Source organism: Sphaeramia orbicularis, chromosome 12, assembly GCF_902148855.1.
Source record: "Sphaeramia orbicularis chromosome 12, fSphaOr1.1, whole genome shotgun sequence".
Lineage (NCBI taxonomy): Eukaryota > Metazoa > Chordata > Actinopteri > Kurtiformes > Apogonidae > Sphaeramia > Sphaeramia orbicularis.
In genome coordinates, this window is record NC_043968.1 from 73616430 (window position 1) to 73631912 (window position 15483).

General features: G+C 37.5%; 1 protein-coding gene across 1 annotated transcript in view; it reads left to right on the top strand.

Annotated features, from left to right (window-relative positions):
* The first annotated feature begins 5816 nt into the window (after positions 1–5816).
* Positions 5817–15483, top strand: part of ctif (CBP80/20-dependent translation initiation factor) — an 88154-nt gene continuing 78487 nt past the window's right edge. Inside the window, exon 1 of the mRNA XM_030151024.1 lies at positions 5817–6011. The gene's annotated coding sequence lies outside the window, so the exon portion shown is untranslated. The remainder of the gene's footprint in view (positions 6012–15483) is intronic.

Below are 15483 nucleotides of genomic sequence, written 5' to 3' on the forward strand. Positions count from 1 at the left end.
CCCATTTGGACGTTCAGAAGCTCCATAGTAAGAGTGGAAACACCGTCCTCTTCTACAACATTGATTCACCAGTAAAACCCATGGAATTGGATCAATGACATTGGATGGACACACTGGGTTTATGTTCAGTTAATGATAGATTTTGCTGAAAAAGTCACTTTTCCATCAGTTTTCTCTGTTTCTGATATAATAACCCTTAACTCTAATCTGAGATTTAATGAACATCTACATCAGGGTCAAATTCATTTTGGTTCAGGGGCCATATTTAGCCCAATATGATCTCAAGTGGGCCAAACCAGTAAAATAATGACTTAATAACCTATAAATAATGACAAATCCAAGTTTTTCTTTTTGTTTTAGTACAAAAAAAAACCCAATTAAATATGAAAATATTTACATTTTACAAAAAAGATGTGAAGATATGAACCTGAAAAAAATGAAATTTCATTTGAAAAATTTGTGCAATTTTAACAATGTTATGCCTCGACTTATTACACTCTCTCTCTCTCTCTCTCTCTCTCTCTCTCTCTCACACACACACACACACACACACACACACACACTCACCTCATTCAAAAGCCAACTCAAATCCCACCTCTTCAGATCATCATTCGAAAAATGGCCGCCCGTTCAACCTCCTCCACTCTCATCTACCTTCTTTTGTGTGTTTTTCTTTTGTCAGTATTTTTCTCTGTATTTGTTCTTCAATTACCATTTAGTATTAACTTCGTATCTGTTTACCCATTGGATGTATGTTTGTCCCTTGGTTGTTTTTGTAGAGCGTCTTTGAGTACTTAGAAAAGCGCTATATAAAACCAATGTATTATTATTATTATTATTATTATTATTATTATTATTATTATTATTATTATTTATACATGTACATTTACACACAATGTTTCATAAACATTTGGTAACAGGCAGAATATTGTTAAAATTTTGGCGTTTGGAACTAAAATTTGAACAACTTCTACAATATTACATCTGTTATTAACATAACTACAGATCACAGTGGATCCATAAATGCACCAAACATTTAGTAACAGACAGAATATTATTAAAATTGCACATTTCGGATTGTTCATCTCTGTTTTTATTTATGTATTTATTTGCATTTTATTGTGAAAGAATAGTTTTGTAAATGCAAATATTTTTACAGTGTAATGCTATTTTTTTCACTTAAATTTTTTCCACATAATTTTTCTCAAAGAAAATTTGTATTTGTCATTATTTATGGGTTATTTATTGTGTTGTTCTTTTTACTGTAGCTCACATTGCTCTGTATGTGGAACCTGAACCAAAATGAGTTTGACACCCTTGACTCTTCAGGTTAATTTTTGCACTTTCATCTTGCGGGCCAGAATGGAACCGTTGGCGGGTCCAGATTTGGCCCTTGGACCACATGTTTGACACCTGTGATCTATATGATCAGTGAATTAAATATAGGAAAATACTTGGTTTATACTGAAAAAACACAAAATATAGAGGAGAATATAATAATAAATGGTGATACATCACATAAGAAAGGTTAAACAGAGAGAAGAAATCATTTGGAAACTGGCACAAAAGTAGCACTGGATCTTTATGGGTTAAAGATGTATGACATATAATAAACTATGGAGGGTAACACGTTGTAGAGTTTGAGATAAATCAAATTTGCAGACACAATACAATGTTGTTTTTTTATCGTCTTGTCAGTTTTATTGCTCTATAACACAGTCATGTAATGTTACTAATAAACTTCTGTGGCTGTGTGGCATTAAAATGTTTTACACTGACACAGTTCTGCAGTATTTGGCTCTTAAATAATGTACATTTAGAATTAGGGTAAAAAAAAAAAAATCACTGCAGTGCATTGAAGGTACTATTTATTAGGACAATAGTGGGAGACCTTTCAAATGTTTTGACCATTTCATCTCATTTTTAGAAAAAGATACATCATATGTACAGTCATTTTGGTGTGAAATATGTATTATATTGGATGACACTTTTTACAAGAATTACAGTATTTTATAATGGTCTGTCTGGCTATGATCTGTCTACTGCCCCCACCTGCTGGTTAGAAAGCTATCATGTTTTTTTGGTTTTTTTTTTCTTGCTGCTCAACAAATTGAACCCGGTCCAACCTCGGAGTATTTATTTGCCTGTGAGTTTAACGTGTGTGTCTGTGTGTTTTTGCTCAAAGACATGTTCCATCATTTTTGCCTTCGAAGTTTCTCTCTGTCCTCTTCCCTTTGAGCTTTCTCCCACCTACCTACTATTGTACATATTTGACCTGACAATGAAAGAGCAGAACCACTGCTTTGGGGTCGCTGCCCTAATGAACTTCACACACACCAACAAGCGCATATAATCAGTGCCCTGTTAGGAAAGACCACATCCAGTAATAATAGTTTGCTCACCAGTGTTGTTTATATCACACTTTGCTCTCACAAGCCGCAGTAGGGGAGAGTCTGCGACCTTAGGAGCTGTGGGGCCGGTACTGTCTAATTCCATGTTTATGGTTTTGCCTTTTATAACACACACAGACGGAGCTGCCCAGGCCGCAAGTACACGGAAATATCATCATGCGCCCTCTTTGCTGCTAATTGGTGCCTTGGTACCATCCCTCTGGTGAGGATTCAGGACTGTGCAGGGCAACCTGAGGAGGAACGGCAATTTCAGGGTTTGCCTGCATTTACAGGATCGCTGTAAAAACACTGACTACTTCACTAACAAACACATTCACCATGCATCATTTATAACCTGCTGAAGAAATATGACTAAGATCTAACATCTTGATCAACACCAGGGGTCTCAGACTCCTTTTCTTTCAGGTTCCACATTCAGCCTGATTTGATCTCAAGTCAAATAATAGCATAATAACCTATAAATAATGACAACTCCAAATTTTTGTCTTTGTTTTAGTGTAAAAAAAAAAACCCATTAAATTATGAAAATACTCACTTTTATAAACTGGCCAAACAAAAAAGATGTGAATAACCTGAAAAAAAATGAATGTCTGAAGAAAAATAAGTGCAATTTTAACAATATTATGCCTCAACTTATCATTTATACATGTGCATTATGGGTTGAATCTACAAAGACAGTAAACACTTTGTAAAATTAAAACTGTTAAAATTGTGCTTAATTTTCTAGAGACATTTCAGGTTCATATTTGTTCAGGTTATTCACATTTTATTGTCACAGGATGTTTGTAGATGTAAATATTTTCATAATTTAATGTTATTTTTTGCACTAAATCAAACGCTAAAATTTAAGTAGTCATTATTTATTAGCATAATGTTTGTTTGTTTGGTTTTTTCACATAAAACGAAGAAAATATGGAGTCATTATTTTCTGTAGGTTTTTATGCTATTTTACTATAGATCATGTTGGTCTGTATGTGCAACCTGAAAAGCCTTGACTGTGGAATTTTTGCACTTTGCAAATTCATCCCACAGTCCAGACTGGAACCTTTGGCGGGCCGCATGTTTGGGATCCCTGATCTACACAGTGCAGAGACTGACTGATGTTGTTTATTGTTTAGTTAATATGGTGAAATCTCTAAACTTTTTGAGAAAAATAACAAAGCTTTTCCTCCAAAACTTCTGACTTCTTGCAATAATGTCCAATGATTGCTAAATTTCCTTTAAAACTCCTTCATTTCTTACTTCACATTTATCATACAGTATTTCTCAGCTCTTTTTACAATGAATGTGACTTATTAAGATTTATTAAGACTTAATTGACTTTGACTCTGTAGTGATTAGTTTATGTGAATAACTTTTCAAAGTAATGGAAGTGTGCAACATTTATAGAACACTGAAATTATGTAGCGGCTCAGTATTTAGAGTTTCCTTGGCAACAGGACAAATGACTTTGAATCTTTACTTATTTCACAACTCCACGCAGAAGCTCCAACCTATAGGCAGATTCATTAATGCAATAGATTTATAAGACAGGAAAAAATAGATACGTTTATCTTTCTGGTTCAAAGTATACAGAGATTTCAGGATGCCACTTCAAACGTCACAGATTCACACGAAATTTAAAAAAAGGTATGAAAAAAAAACTGATGTGAGAAAGATGGGAAATGATGAAGCATCTGCAGAGGAAAACTTATGGGTGGGAAAATGGATGAATGGCTTGCGGTGCTGGTGTGGGTAATGTGAAGAAGACAACAAAGTAATTATGGGATGGCTAAGGATAGATGGAGGACTGACCAAGGCAGTGAGGTGGAGACAGAGACAGAAGGGGGGTGAGTGAGGTATATACAGTACAGTGGGTTTAGTAACCTGCTGAAGCTTCCAATGTGTCAGCAAAGTTAATTAGCCTCCGACTGTGGTGAGTAATGTCTCTACAGTCAGCGGGAGCATGGATAAACATTTTATACTCAGCTGTAAATCAGAGTTAGTTCATCTTTCTGACTGTATTTATCTTTACACCAGCCTGTTTCATGTGTATTTAATCACTGGAGTCTCTGTTTACATGCATGTGTTCTCTAAGAGGACACTGTGGCAGTGGATAACTCGCTGCACTTCTTGCATTTTCCACGAGGGGTCATAATTGGGTCGAGAAAAAAAATCACAGGTTTTTAATTGTGAGCGACAGTCACCTGCAGAAGTAAAACCATACTGTGTAGGTTGGAGTGTTAATGTGGAATTGTAAACACAGCTGTTAGCAATTGGTTATGATTTGCAAAAATGAAAAAAAACGAAATAAAACTGTGTTTTATACTATATTAACCCTTTCATGCATGAAATATGAGAGCCCTAAGATTTTTTTCCTGTTTTTGTTCCTCTTTAAGCATGAAAAAAAAAAACAAAACAAAACAATGCAATTGAAATTTTTTTTATGAACCTATTTTTCATGGAGTTGCAAAAATGTCCACTCAGCTGGACACCATGCATTTCATTTTTGAAGCAAAAAAACATGTATTTAGTGATATACTGTGTGAAAACTATGAAATAAAAACATTTTTCATGCTGCTAATGTGATGTTTTCTCACACTTTAACATACTGTAATACTAGTCATTACTCACTTCATGGAGATAATATCAAAAAAAAAAAAAAAAAACTTTTTGAAAAAAAAAAAAAACACAAAAACTGTTAATTACAGTCTAATAACATTTGGCAAATTTTTACACTCAAACATGTTACTCCAGATCCGATTTATCAACAACAGCAAAGTTACAGTAATGGTATGAATGTCAGTGTATGTGATGATGCATAAGTGTCCACTGTGTTGGCTGATACGGAACTAAAACAACAAAATCCATGAATATACAAGAGAACAGCTGGAGAATAACTGTCCACTATATTGACCACTATGCATGAAAGGGTTAATTTTACTATCAGCTGCCAGACTTCCATATTCCAGAAACTGGCCATTATGATGTTGGGATAATTTTAATCTTTCATTCTTCTTTAATTAACATGATGAAATTTTATCATAGCCTCCTGAGAAAATGATGGAACTTTTCTTGATTGAACAAAATATTTGTGTATAGTCCATGTACTTGCTAGACGTTTTAAAATGTAGTGTTTATGATGTAATATTAACCACTTTAAAAAGGTCTAAACTTTGTCATATAGGCAGTTACAAGGCTAAATAGCTTCTGTTGTCAGATGGTTGATGTATGTTACAATATAGAATATAAATACTTAACCTGCTTAATGAAATGAAATGAAACGATTTTATTTTATTTTATTTTATTTTAGTTGTTTCTCAGCATGCAGTAAGCTTCTACTGACTGTCTTTGGACACATTAAAGCTGTTTTCTAGTTCCTTCGTGAACACCATTCCCCACAATGCACCGCTCTAGAGCGCACGTGTCAACGTTGCCAGCAAACCGGACTGAACGTCACATTCCTGCATTCCCTTTTTCCTCTGCCTGGGACGGCGGAGTTTACCATAAGATAGCTAATCCTCTCTCCCACTTTTCATTTTGAGAAACACACGCATGACACGGCGAATTTGATCTCAGGAGGGGATCCCGAGTTCACCAGGAGTCTCACTTACACTTGGGGTGAGGATTTATGTCATTTTAAGCCGGTGTGGCCGGTTGGAATGCTGTGTTCTTATTGTAGTACCCAGATAACAGTTTGGAAAAATGTCCATGGTAGACCTGGAGTTGAACCTATGAATGACCTGGTTTGGTTTTAACCCCAAGTGGCAAACCTGTTGACATGCTAGACTTGGCGAATGGTGGTTTGAGGGCGGTATGTGTGGCCTGTTGTTTACTGTTGTACTTAAAGCTAGCGTTAGCCGGCTGGTTAGCCGCAAACGTTGCGTCACCATTGTTACCGGTCATACACGGGCAGAACCACCAGGGCGTGGAGGAGCCCCCAGGTGTGGTCGTGGCACTTTGTCAGAGATGTTGCGGTATGGTCATTTGGGTAATACAGCTATAAAAACAAACTAGTTTGCAGTGGGACACAGAGCAACCGGAGCAGCATGGGCGTGGCTAGAGTGCTAATTAGAAAAACAACTGTAGCAGAGGTAATGTTCAGATGGTTCTTCGGGTCAGCACCCACTCAATGTGGTTTCAGTGAAGTTACACTAATGGTGCAGGACAGGAATAACCATTTAAAATGTCAGGAGCTTTCAGTAGATCTCAGCTGTTGACCCTCATAACAAAGAGTGGAGATTCACAGCTGCAGGTAGCCTGTGGCAGGACAGAGGGGAGATGCCCATCCGGGTATTCATTCATTTCTAATGAAGGAGAGATCTAAAAAAGTTAGAGGCACTAGAGGACGTACAAGTAGTTGTTTTGAGAGTATATTATGAGAACTTCTTGGTAATGGGAGGAACTCATCACTGGTATATACTTATTTGCATCCATTAGCAGTGTGTTGGAAGAAAACATATCTGTGGAGCATGGATAGTTAACAAACCTGCAGCACTGAGTAGCTCCTGAGTCATATCATGTTGAAGACTTGACTACTTTGAGGGTACATGGAGTCCAGTTTGCATGTCATTACATTCCACAGATTCCTGTTGTTCAGAGACAGATTGAATCTGATTTACTCTTGTGAAGTAAAGGAATGTTTGCATGCCACTGCAAGTCCTATAACAGAAGGATACGTACTGTCCGTTATGTCTGATACATGGTAAATTATTAGCCTTCCTTTACTGGTAAATCAGGTTCAGTCACTGGCTGCCTCATCCTTCACATTATGCATGTGTGTTTAAAGTGACATTTACCTTGGCTGTAAGCCTGTCATCAACTACAGTCTACCATGAATGAGCACAGTTATTGAAGCGTGTATGGGGTGTTTTTGCAGATGTTCGTTCTGTTAAAAATGCCAGAAAACTTTGCACTTGCACCAAAGTGTAAATTTCATGACTCAGTTAGAGTCCTGAGCTTAACATATTTGGAAAATATTTTTAGACACACGATGGTTAGCACATGGTTGGAACACTGGGTGTGTTACTAATGTAACCTTTTACCTCAGGATGTTAAACAGAAGAGGTTTGATAAGTTGGTGATTTCTTTTCAGTGCCTTTTTAGCATATCAAAACTTGGGGTGGGTAATGTAACCAAAATCTTCTGTCATGGTATATGTCATTTTCTGTTAGTAAGGGTATGTCTGAATAATTTAATACATTTTCTTTGAATGTAAATATTTAGAATAAACTTAATTAATCTCATACATTTAATTTTGAACTTCTTTCATTTGGAAATTTATACTTTTTCAGGATTACCCCCTTCTGTGTCCTCTCCATTCTCCTGCTTTCTTTTTGTGTTGTGTTCGTGCAGTTTTCCTGTCTGCATTCATGCCTTGTGAATGAACACTAAACAATAGATCATATGAAACACTATGGATTTTTCTATTATAACATTGTATATAGTCATATTACACAGTGTTAGTCTATTTTAGGTCACTTTTCACTTATGACTTTGTCAAAATAACAGATGTGCAGTATATTGACCCCACTGCTCTGCTGTCCCAGTACATAATATGAATGCTGCATTGACGTGACGGCTGAGTGAGGCACTTCAGCTGTGAACTCTGACCTCAGAGATCAATTAGTGGCACAAAATGAAACAGTGTCCACACAGCAGAAGCAAAAACTGATAATGGACTTACTGTGTTCATTTAAGTGTCTGTCTGTCTTTCATGTAGGCTATTTATGCTCTGTTGTTAGCAGATAATGGCTTATGATGTTAACTGCTGTACATTACACATTTACCTTTTCTGTCATTATATTTGGCCCTTAACATAGACTGTTTGACTGAACTTATTCCTTCACAAACAGATAACTCATTAAAATAACTTACTTGCACATTGTGTTTAATGAAATACAGAACTGTGCAAAAGTCCTAGGCCAGCATTAGGTATTTTAGTTTAGTAAAGTTCTAAAGACCACAAATTTGCATTTCTCAGTCTTTCTATTAATATCCAATCTGGATATATGGGAAGTATGTACAGCAGTAAAAACAAAAGTTCCAGGGTATAAACAACTTCCATAAACCAAAGTGGTAGTATTTAGTGTGACCTCCCTTTACACTTAACATGTCTTTAACCTTTTGTTCAGACAATATGACATTTATGGCATTTGTTTTATGAGGTTTTATACCAGGTTTCATTCAACACATGTCAAAGGTTTCTAATTGTTTGTGCTGCTTCTTGTCACAGGGGCAGGTCGCACTAAATAGTGACTTTAACAACCCATTTATTTCTATTTTTTATGTCTTTTAAGGCCGTGCACCTGTATTTTGTTGTTGTATCTGAAGAAAAGAGAATGTGAAATAAATGTGCACACTGATTTCAACCCTGCAAAAAAAAAAAAAAAAACAACCCTAAAGGTGGCCTAAGACTTTAGCGCAGTACTGTATATTCACATTATATCATTTCATTCTAGTGAAAGAGCAGCAAGTAACATTACATGTTAATGCTAGTGTAATGCAGGGTATACGACACTATTTATGAGTGACCAAATAAATCCATTGAACTCGGTTGGAAAAAATTTGACACGTCTGGACACAGTTCAAGAAAATAAATAACACAGGCATAGTTTTTAATTCAGAAATACAACTTAATTGCAGGTTGTTGTTTTTTTTTATTAGAATCTAGTTATGTGCCAGTCTTCAGGGCTGTGACACACCTCCAGTTACACCCATGCAGCATTTTGATGAATGTGGTGGAGGAGTACACAGCTGCATGATTTGGAGGAGAGAGTGGGAGTGGCCTGCAGAAAACTGGAACACCCTGACTCAGGCTGCAGAGCAGAAATGTAGCCTCATTTCAGTGGGAACCTCTGCTCATTATGCTGAATGTATATGGATGAGTGAGTGGGGAAAAGAGCAAATAATGAAAGACAGAGGGCAGTCATGTGTGTCATGATTCATAAAAGCCTATAGTGTCAGGTCAGAGGAGAGAAGCCCAGGTAGGGACTTGGATCTCCCACCATCAGGCCTGTAGTTAAGTGTAGACATGTATACTCAAGTTAACTGTAGTGCTGTACACCAGGTATTTTTACTCTGCTGAGGCTAACCTTTTCTAAGCACAGGTACTTGTTTTGTTGTCAGCTCAGTCCTTACCAGAGAATGCCACCGCTGCATTTCAAGCTAGCCTTTGTTGGCACCCTTTTCAGTTTTGTTACCTGTTGCCTTTGTGGCCTCCTCACATCTATGTTTACTTGAAAAGCTTTGAGAGATATTACCCACACCCTTCAGTTGCAGTCCCAACCGTTGCTCTATACTGCACATTGCCAGACTTCTCCAATCAGGTCAGTACAGGGGCACAGGGGAGACAATGGGGCTATTGTCAGAAGCGCACATACTGAACCGGACCCCCACCAGTGTTACATATATACACTACATTTACCGGGTTGTTCTTCTCATTTGAAATCACAACAGACTCCTTTTGAAGTTGACTTTTAATTTATTTCTACAAAGACCTGTCCCTTATTTGTATTGAGCTGTTAAAATGTGTTGACGGTTTTGTAACCACTATACTCTCAGTTTATGTTTTTGTACCTTTGTATTAGCAAAGGGACCATGCCTGTGTGCTTTGCCTCTATTTGGTTTTACCCTGGAGGTGTATCATCAGAGTAAATGTGCACAACAGAAGTGCAGCACTGGATACTACAGGGTGGGGAAGCAAAATTTACAATGAACATTTAGTTGTTTTTTCTCCGCAGGCACTACGTCAATTGTTTTGAAACCAAACATATATTGATGTCATAATCATACCTAACACTATTATCCATACCTTTTCAGAAACTTTTGCCCATATGAGTAATCAGGAAAGCAAACGTCAAAGAGTGTGTGATTTGCTGAATGTACTCGTCACACCAAAGGAGATTTCAAAAATAGTTGGAGTGTCCATAAAGACTGTTTATAATGTAAAGAAGAGAATGACTGAGCAAAACTATTACGAGAAAGTCTGGAAGATACTATTAAAGAAGAATGGGAGAAGTTGTCACCCGAATATTTGAGGAACACTCGCGCAAGTTTCAGGAAGCGTGTGAAGGCAGTTATTGAGAAAGAAGGAGGACACATAGAATAAAAACATTTTCTATTATGTCAATTTTCTTGTGGCAAATAAATTCTCATGACTTTCAATAAACTAATTGGTCATACACTGTCTTTCAATCCCTGCCTCAAAATATTGTAAATTTTGCTTCCCCACCCTGTACATTCCTATAATTAACTGTTCATCTTCTGGATATAAGTTCTTTCCTGTTGTTTCCCACAACAAGAAGTTGCATAGACACATATTGAGACAATTTTAGTGACATTTCACAGGTGGACCAAACCACCAAAACGCCTCTGTAAAGACATTTGGTTCGGTTCTCGTTTTTTTCCACTGATGTTGCAAAATATGCTAGCAGACAACATAAAAAGCTCCAACAGGAAGCCATAAAGTACCACTTAGGCATTGCTTTCCCCCTCAGGTGACCTACCTCTGCTCTGTACTTTATTTATTTAAATTTCAGCATTTAACATACTAACAAATTGTTAAATGACCTGCAAAGATGCCACGCTACCACTGCTTTCCAGAGACTACTCCACATTCTATTCAAACACAAGTGCGAGTTTGTTAAGCCAGCCAGTTAGTAGTAGACCAGATTAGACGTATTAGCAGCTCTCACTGCATGGGGTGAGAACACTGACTTGGACCCCCTTCTGTGGAGCCTGTGTCTCATGTTCTCTATTTGGGTTGCGGGGATTATAATTCTCAGTTGTGTAACCACATCAAGTAGTGCAAATCACGGACGCCAGGGAGATCTTTACTTTACTTTCTCTGTGATGTGTTGATCTTAGATGTTGTGATGCAGCCGGTATTATTTGATCAGAGACTATAGTCGTATTCACCATGAAGTGCATCTCAGTCTGGACGTCTGGGAAGTGTTGTTTATATTACTGTAACAGCTATTTTGCAAACGAAATGCACATATACCCTATTTATCTGGCCAGTACAACAGCATATTTGTATGCAAAGCTGCTGAATACTTGAATTTCCCTCCGAACACTGGGTCTTTTTGGGTTAAATCTGACTGAAGCATTCCAGCACTGTAACACAGATATCATACATGTATTAGAAAATGGGATTTGATACCTTTGATATACAATCATCACCATCCTTTGCTCTGCTTCTGTGATATTTTAACTTCTATTTCTGTTAGATATATTTCTGATAAATACTTTAGTTTAATATTTTTTTGTGTTATGAAGCTAATTTGAAAGTGTAAAGTTGCAGATTTGTTCTAATATTATACCTGTGTAGAAAGGCATCTATCTATCTATCTATCTATCTATCTATCTATCTATCTATCTATCTATCTATCTATCTATCTATCTATCTATCTATCTATCTATCTATCTATCTATCTATCTATCTATCTATCTATCTATCTATCTATCTATCTATCTATCTATCTATCTATCTATCTATCTATCTATCTATCTATAATTTAGTGTATGTACAGTATATATACACACACATACCAAATGACATATTCAGTAATTACATGTAAATCACTGAATATTAACATTTACAGCTGTGTGACTCTGATACCCAACATCAAGCAAACTGTCCTAATCCTAGACGTTTCTGTGTGCCACTTTTTGGCCTTTTTTTCCCCCTCAAACAGCATTTCTACTTCAGCAGTCTAATATTAGCCATTAGCTACTATGAGAGCTGTCACAGTCAAATTCTGCCATTTCCAATAGTTTGTAAAACTATCAATAGTGTCTTATCCCTGCCTTTGTTACCAACGATACTCGCTGAATTATTTTTATGTCTTTGTGAACAAATGCCACGCAAATAGGGAGAGGTAGATATTCAGCCTGTCATGGAGCATATATAATGTAGGCTGGCATTTGCCTGCGCTTCACACACAAAGAAACATTGTGCTGTCCAGTGCCATGCTGTGTCTGTCTGGACAGTTTAATTTCTGTCTGTGCTCTGGGCTTCAGGCAAAGTCCTCCACTTAGCTGTTCTGTAACTGTAAATGATTTCTGCTCATCTGTACTGTCACACTGTGTCACTGGGTCAATGTTAAATTAACCATACAGTCAATTAATGATCAGTTTTACCTTATTATGATTAATTAGCTGAACTTTGGATCCTGTTGAGGAGATCAGACTGCCCAATATACAGAGATGGAAAGCGTATGGCCATGGTTGTTGGATGCTAATGTATCAGAGGGTTCAGTGCAGGAGTGAGTCGAACCCTTTGGACAGTGTAGCATGCAGTTCTTTGTTGGAGCAGCTGGTGAAATTGTGGGATGGAGAGCAGAGGGTGGAGACAGGAAGGAACAGGGGAGGAGCTGGGATATGGGGGAGACCAGACATGTAGTTTTAGAGGAGTAAACACAGGGGAACAGACATCCACATTGGTACATGCATTCTAATGCTACAACCAGTAATCACTGAACATGAAAACCTGGACTGTGAATGACTTCATCTCAGTGAAGTATGGTTGTCTCTGCTACAGTCTACACTGCACATGTTCTCACTGAGTTTTCTATAAATTATGAAGGAAAACAAATGAGAAATGACTGATATAACAGTTTTGTTTATAGGAGTGCTTTTTCAGTCATGATTAGCATCAATGACTGTGATGCAAGAGACCATATCATGGTCTCCTCTTGTGGCAAAAGGGTTTACATTAGCAAGATGAAGCTTGTGTTAAATACATGTGAGAGGCCTTGCGGTGCTATTTGTGCTTGTGGTCTTGCAGAGACAGTTTCTCTGTTTGTTGAAGGTTAGCGTGGCCACTAGGCCTCTGGTTTTGTTTGTGTTTGGTTTTGTCAGGGACACCGAGCACAGTCCTGTGTTATTGGTTCAGATCAGTTAAATGAATCCTTTGCTTTAATGTTCTCAGGTCAGCATCAGGGTTACACCCAGTATCATGGCTGTGTTTCTGGCTGACTCTCGCATGAAAGTCACTGCTTCCCTGGAATAAACTCACTTGATGGGAATGTAAACTCCTTTTTCTTACTTGCGTACCCACAGGATGGTAATAATCAGAACCTTTCAACTGCAACCTTTTTGAGTTCTAACTCATTTCACTGCAACACAACATAGGCAAAACCAATGTTTGCACTAAATAATTAGTTAAGTCATTAATCACATGCACGGGTCTGGTTAGCTGGTAGCCCTTGCAGTACAACCATATAGATGCCATGAACATAAAGCAAATAACTGACAGGCACTGAGACAGAAACACTGACAAATGTCTGGGTTGTATAGCTGTATTAATGAGCTGGTCAATAGTTTTTGGCAGCAGTTTCCCTCGGGCAGTAATTCTATACTATGTGTCAAGGACAACAGTAGGACATCTGACTGTGCTTCAGCAGCTACCACTATGCAACAATCCACCTAGACTTGCTGTATGTTACTGCATGCACCTTCATTTAAAGTCTTGTAATTGGAGTTTTTTGTCAACACAGGTTAATGTTCAGGAATATTTGTTTTGTTGCTGATTGCGCACTGTTCTGTCAACAGACAACATTGCTGTTGCAAAGTGAGTAACTTACTTTTTGGATCGTGCACTATACGTCACTATGTGCACACAAATTGTTACATACCTTTACAAGAAATTTGGGTTTCTATCTTAAGATCTTTTTTTTTCTTGAACTGTGCATAAAAAATGTGCTTTGAGGGGTTCTATCACAAGTGGCCAGTTGTAAGCATGTTCACCCCTGACATTAAAACAGGTCTCCACATTAATAAGATCAACTATAGCCTCAGGTATAGTAAACACGTTAATCTCCAGTTTAACAGGCTGGCTTTATAGTGTTTGTAATTCACTGTGCAGCTCAAAACATCCAGCAGCTTTAAAAGTTGAATGTTTTCTTGCCTGTTAATCACTACATGAGTTGACACCATGAATCGGTCAGTGCACCTTAAAGGTTGAGATGACGACTTTGACCACTCTGCTTTTCTATTTGTTCTCTTACATGACAACTGCTCAAAGTATGTGCATGCGTTTCTGATGGATTATGTGAACTTGTCCTTCAGTCTGTCAGAGGACACATTTGTATTCAGACTGCTAAGGGAACGTGGGCATACAGTATGTGTTCCAGACCTCCTCCGAATATGGGCTAAGTGATCAGATCTGACCACATCGTTAATGCATACTGAGGGTGCATTTACACCTGAACATTAAAGCTGTCCACTAGTCAGGATGTATGTTAATGCCATGTTTGAACTTGGTAAGTAAGTAATTAATCATCAAAAAAAAAAAAAAACAACTCATAAATGTCTTTTTTTTATATCACATACAGGGCACTTGATATGATTAGGATTTTTGCGTAGTTTTGTTTTACTCTATGATTAAAAATGATGTACACCAGCAGGCTAATCAAAGCTTTCACATTAATATGTGGATTATCGTATTGACACTGTCAGATTAGGATGCAGTCTGGTGACCTTGCTGTATACTGTGCAGAGATTAAAGTATTAATCCTAAAAATGCATAAGAAAAGCAAGACTGATGACAGACTGATGATAAATAGAGAGTCTTCAAAGCTCAGCTCTTACAGTGGAGCATTTCTCTCACATTATTAATAATTCAGTCATCAGTGTATTATTAGCAGTACTGTCACTTGAGGTAGTAACCATGTTTTTTTTTTGCATTTTTTATATTTTGGAAAGTGTGCTGAAATATTTCATGTTTCATTTTGTTATCTTCATCTGACTTTACATATGGGTTAGGACTTAATGCAGCTGGACTTACAGTAAAAAAATAAACTCTATTAGACTGTATAGAGTCCTTAATAGTCTTTAGGGTGTAGTATGTATGGTAACCATGATATTACATAGTCCGTATAGTCAAAACCAAAACAAAAGTTTTAGACCTTGTGCAGCCGACCTGTTGGCTGCAAATGCACAGGGCTCCCCAGCGAGTCCCCAGGGCTCAGCAGATACCATTCTGCGTGCTCCAGGGCATAAATCCTCTTTGCATGGCTGGTGATCAAGCGATGATGTAAAGGAGCTTAGTAGCAATAGACAGGCAGGCGGGAAGCTGCTTCCCCGTTGG